Raw genomic sequence first — 12,120 nt, forward strand, 5'->3', positions numbered from 1 at the left:
CTGGGCCGTATTAAGACACAGGTTTTTCAAAGCAGAGCCCTTGATTTGTTTTGACAGAGACAGCACAAGGGACATTTGACAAATGCTAAGTAATCAACACCTAAAGATGCCTGACAGAGCTAGCAGATTTTGCCCATTTAACTTGCTTTCTTTAATGCCTAGCCTAGTCTTGTGCACAGCTGAAATCTAATAAACTCTTTATCATGATAGATAAGAATACCCTGAGGGCCATGGACTGTAGAGACCTCAGGTCATATCTGGCCACTATGCTTCTCCTTGTCCCAAATATGAATTTATTCATGATTAGTTCTGCTTGCTACTGCAATCAGAAAAGCTAAGGAGGTCATATGGAGACTGGAGGGAAAAGATGTGATGAATGTAGAAACAATAGGAAATGATGAATGGTCCTACAGCCTCTCTGGGCAAGAGGTTTCAAAAGAATGCATAAGAAAGAATAGATTTTCCTGTGTCTGAATGTATTGTCAAGAAATAAACTACTTAAAATGCACCTTTTTAATGTTCTCATTTGTCTTTTCTACATATCTCAACACACTCTTTTGCAAAAGCAAAATACCACAGCCTGATTAAATATTAAAAATCCCCACACAGAGTCTGTGATAAAATGTTATAAGTGTCATCAAAGGCATTTCAGAATATTATAATACAAGTTAAGTGAAAATAAAGGCCAAGAACTATAGCAATACAATGATTATTGATAATAAGGTAATACTAGCTACTATTTATTAAACATTTTCCACCTTCTAGGCACACTGCTAAGCAGTTTATATAAATTAGCTCATTCACTATTTTTTAAAAGTATGGTTATGTAGACAAATGATAAAATGGAGGAAAAACTTGTCAAAAGTTATATAGCAAATAGTCAGGATTTTTACTCATTGGTGTCTTGCTCAAATTCTTAAAATCCATGATATACTGCCTCTCAAAAAGATTTACCATTGATTTTAAATGTATTTTTAGAAATTGAGGGTTTTTTGTTAAAGATTTATATTTTATTTCATAGTATTTTCCTAGCGTCATCCTAAAAATCAGTGTTTCAGAAAGAGAGATGTGCTTCTGAACTATGTTGTTATGCATTTGCCTTCCATATCTTATGTCAAATGATGCTAATGGATAAATTTTGAGAGGATAATGTGAGGTATATTTAAGCAAGTAACGTGTCTTCATCAGGTTAGATTATAAGTGAAGATGACATAGATTAAGGGAATTAGTGTGAAAAAAGGCTTCATTTTTCTAGACAAAAATATGTTCAAGCATAAATTGAAAATGTGAATCAAATTCAACTCAACCCTAATTTTTAAAATCTATTGATGTTGAAAGAAGCAAGTACGAAGTCATACTTTTTCCTCTCTAATTCTGATGGGTTTTTCTTTGTCTCTGTAGTTCATGTACTAATTTGAATGTCATGTTAATGGAGGTACTAGTTTTGTGGTGTTTAAATTGCTGTCTTTTACATGACAAGCTTATAATGACTCGTTTAAATAAGTAACATGTTTTCATAGATTAAACAGAAATGTTACTATACTTTTTCTGATAGATACATTTTACATGTGGTAAAATAAAGAGATAGTTTTAAAGAATGTGCATATTTTATTTAAATTTTTGTAGCTCTATGTCTACTGGATTTTGGAGATGGAATTCTGTAATTTTCAGAGAGAAGAAAAGATTTGCAGAAAGTTCTGATCAAATAGTATATAATATTAAATGTTGTGATAACCATCTTCAAAGAGATCTTGGAGCAGGTAGTTTTAGCCAGCATGGAAGATTTTGGTTTTCTCTGTAGAATAGTTCTCCACAGAAGGTTTGATTGCAAGACAGGGGGCCAGTCCTAGAGAGTTTGGACCTGGAACTAGATGTACTCACCAGAGAAGTTGCTAGTGAGGTGAGGATGTCCAGCCAGACAAGAAAAGTCAGTTATCTTGAGAAAAACTGACAAGTAACTGGTCAGTCTGAGGAACTACCGTAATAGCAGGTGTACAAGGCAAAAACCAGAAATCTACAGGGAAGTAATATATTAAGATGTGGTAAGCAGACAGGCCAGTTACTTGTCAACAGATGTGAGGAAACAGACTAGCCCTAAAGCATGGAGTTTGAGGTTCAGAATCAGGTCTCAAGTGGCAAGGATGGGGGCATGAGACAATCGGAATCTCAATCCTGAAGAATCCCTTGCTGTGCTGGTTTGCTTATCAAGGTCAGGACAAATTACAGAGTTCAAATAGGAGACAGAATCCCCCTGGGAGGAATCAAGTTACTAGAACTGAAACATAAAGTAGAACTACAGGAGAAACCAGATCAACTGAGTATTGATCACAATCATGACTTCTCTCTCCAGCAAGGATTGAAATCTTTCTAAAATTGAGACAGGGCTTGTAAATTGGCATTAGTGACTATAGGCAGAAGATTACATGAGGCATTTCCCAAGTCTTCTGATTATAATAAACCAGAGCGATTATGGTAAGTTTTCACTTTAGGACTGATACTTAAGGCAATAGACACATCATTCACTTTGGTTTAGGTTGAAATGGTTGAGCAATCATTTTCACTATTAGCAACACATATGCGATAGAAGGAAAACATGGATAGAAAGAGCTACAGCTCAACAAACTAAATTGGAGGGATTGTAAAGAGGAGAGGTACAAGAAGGTCCAAAAGGTCACACTGAAACACCCTTCAGAAATTATGCTCCGGACTCAGCCTGATAGTTTGCTGCTTTAAGAAAAACATTTGTCAACTTTGTATTGAAGAACTTACTTGGCTAGGAGAAGGGAGATTTTACTTTTACTTCTGATTTATTCACTGTATAGGTATGAGAATTATCTGGGCCTTTAGTTGCTTCCTGAACAATAAATAAAAGAAATGAGATCTCTTAGAAATACTTGATTAAGTAGTTCTCTATTTAAGGAAAATTTTTGTAATAATACACACTTGCTAATAGAACAGAACTTTGAAAATGTTATGTTAGCTAAAAAGTTAAATTACCGCCTTAAAATTCTGATCACATATTTGCTTCTCAATCACACCGACACACAAAGATTATGATCACCATCAGAAGAGACAACTTTGAACATGAAGTCCGGTGACAAATAGCTGTAATTTGACAAATATCACTCCATTCTTCAAACTGTAATAATAATTTCAGTTCCCACTGTGGACTTTAGATTCTAATTTATATTTTAGGTTAAATATATTAGTCTCTTCCAACAAAAATGAGATAAGCGTATTATCACAAAGTAAGAGCAATGACATAAATTTGCACATTTTGTAACTTTAATGTACAAACCAACTCATTTTGTTTGATAAGCACATGTGGAAATTTTTTTTTTTTACTTCAACCAATCCAGAATTTTATGTCCCTTTAAAAAAGAAAAATAAATATATCAGTAGCCCTTGGGGATTTTGTACAGCTGGGGAAGGAAACGCTGACCCAGCAAGCATTGAGAATTTGGTGCTGAGATAATGTTTGCACAAATATACATCACTTTCTTTTCACTACTCAGAGCCATGGAATTGCTGCTTGGCCTGGCAGCTCGATTATTTCCCATGCTGGCACCAGCTGTTCTATACTTTGATGGACTTAACCACCCAAGACAAAAGTATACATTTGTTCTCCAAATGACTTCATGGAGTCTTTTGAAGGCAAGTGAGGACCAATTCCCAAACTTCTTGCTTTCTTTAAATAACTCCTAATACATTATATATACTTCCTTTATTCTTTTTCTCTCAGGCCCCAAATCAACTAAATCATGTGTGTTTTGTTTTGTTTTGTTTAATAAACACACTTTAAACTGGCTTTGCTCAAACCTAAGATACATGCTCACAGTCAAATTTTCCAGTTCTAAAAATATCTTCACACCTTACTATCTAACACCTTGACCTCCTCATCTTTCACATTCTTAAGATATTTTGGCATACATGTCTATTCTAACACCAGCAGAAGTCTAGGGTTTTACCTCTGAAGAGGCCTCTGAACTGCAAAATACCAGGCACATAACCTAATACTTACCTAAACCTAGCCCCAACCCCTAACTCTGAATCTAAATTTAACCCTAACCCTAACCTTCTGAAGAGGTCTCGGAATGGCAAAATACCAGGCACATACACTATCCCTAACTCTAGATCTGAAGAAAGTGGCTTCCTGAACACATGATAAGAAAAGCTGAGAAACAGCCAAAAAAAAAAAAAAAAGTTTTGGCGTAGAAAGCAAAATGTCTGAAAGAATTTTACACTTATAATAACAGAGGGTTCTATGTAAGGTAAAAATTAGAAAAAGTGACCACCATGATATCACATTATCAAGTGCTATGGAAATGTAGTTAATTTTTTTCATTATTTTAAGGTCTTGGCATCCTGCAGACATGAAATTCAGAACACAAAGCAGATCACCTAGATGAACAGAAAAGAGCCCATGTTGATGCTAGTGACACTTTTGATAGCCTCTTTGCTCAGTTCCTAGACCTTGTTAACTCCAGTAACCTCCACTTTTCTCCCTTCTATTCATGATCAGGTTCACACTTTTCTGACAGCAGAGCACCACCTCTAAAGTCTCAGTGAATCTTTTTTACCTCTCCATCTTTCTTGTTCTTCACTCCCTTCATCCTCTCTAGTCTCTTATCTTTCAGCACAGTCCTAGAAACACACTCTGCCTTGTCTGAACCTGAAACAGTTTCAGTGATCTCTTCAGTGACATCGTAGATTTGTTCACCCACTTCACCTGGCTTGCCAATTCCCTTTTTAAAAGTACAGACTTGTTTTCTCTGGCAGAAAACAAAAGGTTTAGGTGCATTCTTAGAGAAAGTACTTTATGTAGGTGCATCCTATCATAAATTCATCCTCTGCTTCTTGGCTAATAATGACTCTTGGGACCTGCTATTCCCACTGTTTCTATGATGTTTAGAACCAGAAAAGCAAACTTTGGGGGAATATAGCAAAAAGCAGTGCCATTTTCTAGTACTTTATTAGAGGCCTCTAGAGGAAAGGGATTGAAAATCTTTTTTTCAAAATGTGAGATTCAGATTGGTAGCAATAGAGTAATTATACTCTGTTACTAACCACAGAATGTTGGATTGGGGGCATCTGGGTGGCACAGTCGGTTAAGCATCCAACTCTTGGTTTTGCTCAGGTTGTGATCTCAGTGTTGTGAGATCCAGCCCCATGTTGGGCTCCATGCTCCGTGCTCGGAGTCTGCTTGTGACTCTCTCTGTCCCTCTCCCTCTACCCTTCCCCCACCCCCACTTGCATGTGCTCTCTCTCTAAAAAATAAATTTAAAAAAATGTTGGATTGGAAAATCAATGCTCATTCATGTAATTTTTATTTCTCACTAAGCATTATATTGATTGATTAAATATGCTCACTCTACTAGCCATTTAAAATAATCTTTCTATTTTTATTTCCTAACTCCAATGAATTTCTTTAGAAAATCCCAGCAGTTGACTTCTGCCCAATCACAGCCAGGGTTCACTTTTTTTTGGGTTTGTGCAGTTATATTAATACAAAGTGGAAGGCTCTGTGTCCAAATTTACTACCCTTTGAATAATTCTAGAAGTCTCTTTGACTTTTTAGACCAGAGGCTGTGTCAGTTTGTATTATTGGTACTTACCTGATTAATCTGTTACAGGTATGTCCTGCTGGATTGAGATTTCTGTAAGTACAATCAGGCTTGTAGGATCTCTTCCCTACTAATTTCTCACAGCAAACTTTGTCACATTATCATAACTCATAGGACTTGTAAGATTCTCATTTAGTTATTACCATATAGACTAATGGTTAAGTGCCTAGGTCTTCAAGTTAGACTATGTGTGTTCAATTCAAGTTCAGCCATTTATTGTGAGACATTAGAGACTCAATGTATCTCTGAGTTCACTGTGATCATCTATAAAATGGGGATAACAATAGCACTATCTCTTGTGTGGTTGTGAGGCAGAAATGAGGTAGTTCATATAAATGTCATAACCTGATGCCTGATAAATGGCAAACTCAGTAAGTATAAGCAGTGTTTATTAATGAATGTAAGTAATGATGCTGTAAAAGCCTTCAACAAGTATGTGTATTTTTTTCTTTTGTAAAGACCTGCCATTAAGGCTGCCCTAAATATTTTTTAGGTTATCTTTACCTATAGATTTCTCACAGATTCAAATCTACAGTGGAAATGAGTTTTTTCTTTAACTTTGAAGATGTTTTTGTAGCAGTCCTTAAGAAGACTCCTGTGTGATCCACACGAGTAACATAGACCTTCAAGTGTCTCCTCTCTCCAGGCAACAACAGCATAAAATACGTAAACAAATGAGTAACTTTATTTGCTGAGATTTAATTGATTATTCATGTTACATTATTGTTCTTCCTCAAAGTTTCTGTCCCCCTTAGGTAACATCCCTCATTATCAGAAAGAGGAAATTTCTCAACATGTTACTTTGATGGCATAATTTACCTAGATGATTGTCATTATGATGATGCTTTAGATTTGTTTAGTCCACTGTCCTGAGCAGAAGAATAGCTGGCTTCTATTCTTCTTCATACATTATTGAAAAATGCTACATTCCCATTGGTGAAATTTTGTTGAATGATTGTGTAGCATACCTCTTTGTGAAGTGGAGAGTGATAAATGAAAACACTCTCTGCCTACACTCCTGATTTAATTGGTTATTAAAATAATCTCATATTGGACTTGTATTTTACTCTTAGAAAATTGGCAAAATACTAATACATTTGGTTTAACTAGGCCATGTTCATGTCTTATTTAACTTTGATTCCCTCACATGAACTCATTTATTAAGAATAAATGCCTGCTAAATCAAATTAAGTAGCCAAACAGTAGAGAAATGAAAGTTGTGATTAATAAGATGGGCCAGAATGAGATACTGTTCTTGTTGAGAAGCTTACTTTAATCACCTTGTTATTTTCTAGCATAATATAATCATTTATTAACATGATAGAATATTTTCCATATATAGAAGATAATAGTTTAGTATTATGTTGATATCTGCCTGAGAATAAAATAGGCACTTTATCGAATTCATTGGAGGTGTCATGAGAATTGATATCTAAAACTAGTTGTGGGAACAAATTTAAATTCAAAAATCTGGAAGAGTTCACATTTAGATATTTCCTTATGCCCACTATTGTTTGGGAATAATGCAGTTTCAATTTATAGAACTCCATCGTGTCCTTTAGGACTGGAGAGAAACTTGATAGGTCCTCCATTGAACCTAGAGGGGAACACACTGCAATAGGGTGTTCATCCAAAATCAGTAATGATATAAAGTTGATGATCTCTACTGGAGGAAAAAGGTGGTGGTGTAAGATGCTGCACACTAAGCACATTACTCATTATATATGTATTTAATAATTCTGAACTTGACTAATAAAGTGCTTTGTAGCATATATGCCTTTTTCCCCCCTCAGAATTAAATGTCTGAATTTTGAGGAATTTTAGCATGCTTTGGTGAGAGGAATAGGCAACTCATTTTCAGAAAATTCAGGCACTAACTGCTTTTCACCAAAAGGTATATTATTGACCAAAATTTGGCAGTCTAATCTGGAAAATCAAAATGAAGAATTCTGCTACTGGCGAGAGGAATGCATAGGTAGAGAGAGGTGAAGAATATAAGTTATTTAGCAGCTTTGGACCTTCTCTCAACTTCGATTTAAATATTGGAAAAATATCAGTGTTATCATTTCCAGAAGCCATTCTTTTAGAAATGAAAATTAGAATATGATGGAAAAATACAGTGTTGGGAGTTATCCATCAGGAAACCAAATGAAAGGTGTGTAACATCTATCCACCTTCGTGGTGAGGGCTGTGTATTACACATCTGCCTTAAAACTTACTGTGCTGGAAACTTCACCGCAAAGATTCCAGTTTTTCATAATGACTTTTTAGTGAAAGTGAGTGAAGTTTAGCTGCTAGGTATGTGCTTCTCAAACAACAGACAATGAGATCTTTTAACATTTCCAAAGCTATTTTCTTTGGAATGCTATTCTGTGAGATTTGGTAGAAAAGGGATCCTATGACAGAATGTTTGGGAAACAATGAATATTTTATCCCCTTGTTGTAAATTCACTGTATATATATTTTTTATGTTAAAGACTTAAAATTCCTAGAGTAAATAAAAACTGAAAAATAAAACAAAAAATCCTGCTAATTCAATGAATACAAACATTATATATATATAACGTGTAATGTAAAAAAATATATATCCATGCATATCTATACATATGTGTGTTTATAAATATCCTTGAATCCATTTTTCCCTGAACACCTGCTAATATTTTGTGGCACTGGCTGATACTGAACACAGTCTTGGAAAGGCTGGTCTAAGGAATTAAAACCTGTAAATTATAAAGGAAATACTTTCAGGTGAAAGGGATGCCTGTGGTAGCCGTCTTCAACTACTCTGTATTTCCATCCAGGTCACTTCATAATTTTATTCCTTTCAGTAGACTCTGTCCTAGGGATAAAGAAAAAATGCCACTTACTACTCCAGAGGAGCTATTTACTGCAAATAATTACAGTGGGGCCTGGTAAAGGTGTAATGATAATAAGAAGACATATTAGCTTAGGTTTTCTTGGTAGCAAATAACAAAAGCTAAATCACAGTTGGATTCATGAAACCCAGAGGCAGAAATATAACCAGGCTCAGTAAAGGTCTAGAAAGTAGCTATATCATTTCCAGTAATGCAGTGCTTTTTAACAAAGTATCTTCCTAAGCAAACATTCAGGATCTTGTCTGGAGATTCACAATGAACTCTGTTGCTGATTGGAGTGTATATATATATATACATGTACACATATACATATGATACATATTAAAGAAAACATGTATAAGTGGTTGTTTTGTAACTGCAACATGTATGCCAGGCATTGGTAATCACAGGAAGTTACTGCCAGTGTCTATGTTTAAGCTGGCCTATGACTTGTTTCCTATTATCACTGTTGCCCAGCATGAGTTTGTCAGAGATACTCTCACATTCTGACTTCCAAGATCTCTATCTTGCTATGCAGACTTAACCATTAGTATTTGCAGAATTTAATGAACATAAACATTTCAGATAAAGCCAAGATCCCCTTTAATTTAATCCCTGCCCAATGCCATTCCTTTTCCTTCTTGCCCAGACGCAACTGCAGTCATGATCTTCAGTCCATATTTCTATACTTTTACTATTCACATGCACTTAACATTCACCAGGGCACCACCTCACCCCACTCCACCCCCCAACCTCATATACCCACATTATTTATAATGGGAAAATTGATATTGTATTTTCCAGGGTCCCATGGAATACCTTCTCCATCCATCTCCCGAGATCCTGAGCTGCATGTGGATGGGGCATGGGTGGGTAGAGGGACTCCTGGTTACCATTTTAAAACTTAAAAGGTGAGAGATTTGTACACATGATTCAACCAGAGACCTTTATTTATTTAAGAACCAAATAACTTTATTGAAACCAAATTAACTTTATTTATGGCAGAACTGGAAGAAAAAAACTGGAACGTTTTGCAAAGGCAATACTGCAATATGCAGGCTCGGCATGGTGATCAGGGAAAGTCACCATGCACCCTGTGGCTATAGGGGAAACAGTCCCAACTCAGTTCTTTTTGTCGCTGTCGCCCAGGGTGAGCTTGTCAAAGAGGTACTCTGCCATGCCGGCTTCTGGGGCCCCCATCTTGCACAGGCTGGTGACATAGCCCCCCAGCTCTTTGATGGACTTGACTTGCTCGTGCAGGTAGTGGCTCTCGAGGAAGTCGCACAGGTGGGCGTCGCTCTTGTCGGTGGCCAGCTGGTGCAGGCCGAGCAGGCTCTGGTTCACGTTCTTCTCCAGGTGCAGGGCGCACTCCATGGCGTTCAGGCCGCTCTCCCAGTCGTCGCGGTCTGGCTTCTTGATGTCGCGGAGGCAGATGCGGCCCCCGCGCTGGTTCTGCAGCTGCATCAGCTTCTCGGCATGCTCGGTCTCCTCGCGGGACTGGCGCAGGAAGAACTGGGCGAAGTTCTTCAAGGCCACGTCGTCGCGGTCGAAGTAGAAGGCCATGGACAGGTACACGTAGGAGGCGTAGAGCTCCAGGTTGATCTGGCTGTTGATGGCGGCCTCGCAGTCGGGGTGGTAGTTCTGGCGCACTTGTGAGAGTGGCGAGGTGGCCATGGCTGGCAGCCCGGGCATCAAGGCGAAGGTGGTGCTGAAGCGAGGGCTGCGGGGCCAAAGGCGGTGGCGGCGGGTCCTCGGCGCCTTTTCAGGGTGGGCAACGAGGGAGGCAGGAGGCAGGCAGGCTCCTGGGCTAGCGGCTCACGAGCTCTGGGCTGGAACCGGAAGGTGGGTCCGTTACCCGGGAGTTGGGGGGTGGGGTGAGGATCCGTTAGCAGGTCATTGGGGTCAGAGGGGAGGGTGCCCTGGGCTCTCGTGGGGCTAGGGGGGCGTGACTGGGCGGGGCTGGGGGCGGGGCTGGGGCGGGGCGGAGCGCGAGGGCTGTTCCGGGTTCCAAGGAGCTGGGTGACAGTGCGACTCTGTGCTGAGCGGGTGGCCTACATAATGCTTTTAAATGTTACTCGTGAATAGAAGTGCAACCGTTTTGAGTTAGTCACATGCATGGTTTCTTTGAGCGATGTACTGGAATATTGTCCTGATGGGATTGTTCATTAAATACAGTGTGGACTCATTGGAATATTTAGTATCACAGAGCTTTATTTGGATGGCAGCTATCCTCAGTGACTCAACATCCATATTAATGACACTTCTGATAGCCTCCTTATTCAGTTCCTGGAGGGACCTCCACTTCTCTCCTATTCATGATCAGGTTCAGTCTTTTCCAACAGAGCAGCACCTCCAAAGTCTCAGCGAATCTTTCCACCTCTCAGTCTTCCACTCTTTTTGCACTTGTTCTTCACTCCCTGTATTCCCTCTCATCTCTTACTCTTGCAGCGCAGTGCTAGTAACACATTCCTTCTGCACTGTCTGGACCCCAGTATGGACAGCGTCAGTGATCTCTTCACTGACATCCTAGATTTGCTCACCCCCCTCTCACCTGGCTCGCCAGTTCCCTTCCTCTTGGGTAAATGCAGATTTCTCTTTTCTCTCGCAGAAAACACAAGTTTTAGGTGCATTCTTAGAGAATGCACTGCTAACCATGTGGATGTATCCCTCCCTCCGACCTCATCTGTACTTTCACTGCCACTCAGCAAGCCTCTTTTTTTTTTTTTTTAAACTCCTTCAGTTATATTCTGCGGAATGAACCACAGTGGTAAGAAATACCACTGATCTCAAATTGCCTTTTATTCATTTATTCAGCAAATATTTATTGATTACCTAATATTGCCCAGGCACTGGTCTGTGATTTGGGCATACATTAGTAACAGAGAGAAATTTCTGTTCCACTGGGGTTTGCATTCGAGTGGAGAAGCAGACAAAACTAAACAACCATCTTTCCCCCAACCCCTTATTGTCCCAAGTGCATACATAAAAGATATTACATGTGTATATGTAAATTTTAAAAAACTATATGTTCTATGGAGCCTGGGTGTCTCAGTCTGTTAAGTGGCTGCCTTTGGCTCAGGTCATAATCCCAGGGTTCTGGGATCGAGCCCCTCATCGGGCTCCCTGTTCAGTGAGAGCCTGCTTCTCCCTCTCCCTCTGCCTGCTGCTCTGCCTGCCACTCTGCCTATTTGTGATCTCTCTCTGTCTCTCTGTCAAATAAATAAATAAAATATTTAAAAAAAATAAAAATAAAATAAACTGTATGTTCTTAGATTCAAGGATCTTATAGTGACAAATATAAGACCAATCTAGGTATCTATAACAATTTATGCATTAATTCAACAACCATTTAGATACTCCAAATGTATATCAGACACTGATTCTGGAGATATACAGAAGAATCAAACATGGTCTCTGTTCTCAAGATACAACATAGAGTGACAGAATATTATAAGTGCTCTCAGATAAAGTTAGGATAAAATACCTATTTTTTTAAAGGTTTTATTTATTTATTTGACACAGAGAGAGAGGCAGGCAGAGGGAGAAGCAGACTCCCTGTGCAGGGAGTCCCATGCAGGACTGGATCCCAGGACCTTGTGATCATGACCTGAGCCAAAGGCAGATGCTTAACAGACTGAGCC

At 38.6% G+C, this 12,120-nt stretch overlaps 1 pseudogene; it reads right to left on the reverse strand.

The window, feature by feature from the left end:
• Positions 1–9,601: 9,601 nt before the first annotated feature.
• On the reverse strand, positions 9,602–10,174 carry LOC148163119 (ferritin heavy chain pseudogene; annotated as a pseudogene).
• Positions 10,175–12,120: the final 1,946 nt, after the last annotated feature.

The sequence above is a fragment of the Eumetopias jubatus genome, unplaced genomic scaffold, assembly GCF_037043125.1.
Source record: "Eumetopias jubatus isolate StellerSeaLion01/CBP00866 unplaced genomic scaffold, mEumJub1_p1.0 scaffold_11, whole genome shotgun sequence".
NCBI classification, from domain to species: Eukaryota; Metazoa; Chordata; class Mammalia; order Carnivora; family Otariidae; genus Eumetopias; species Eumetopias jubatus.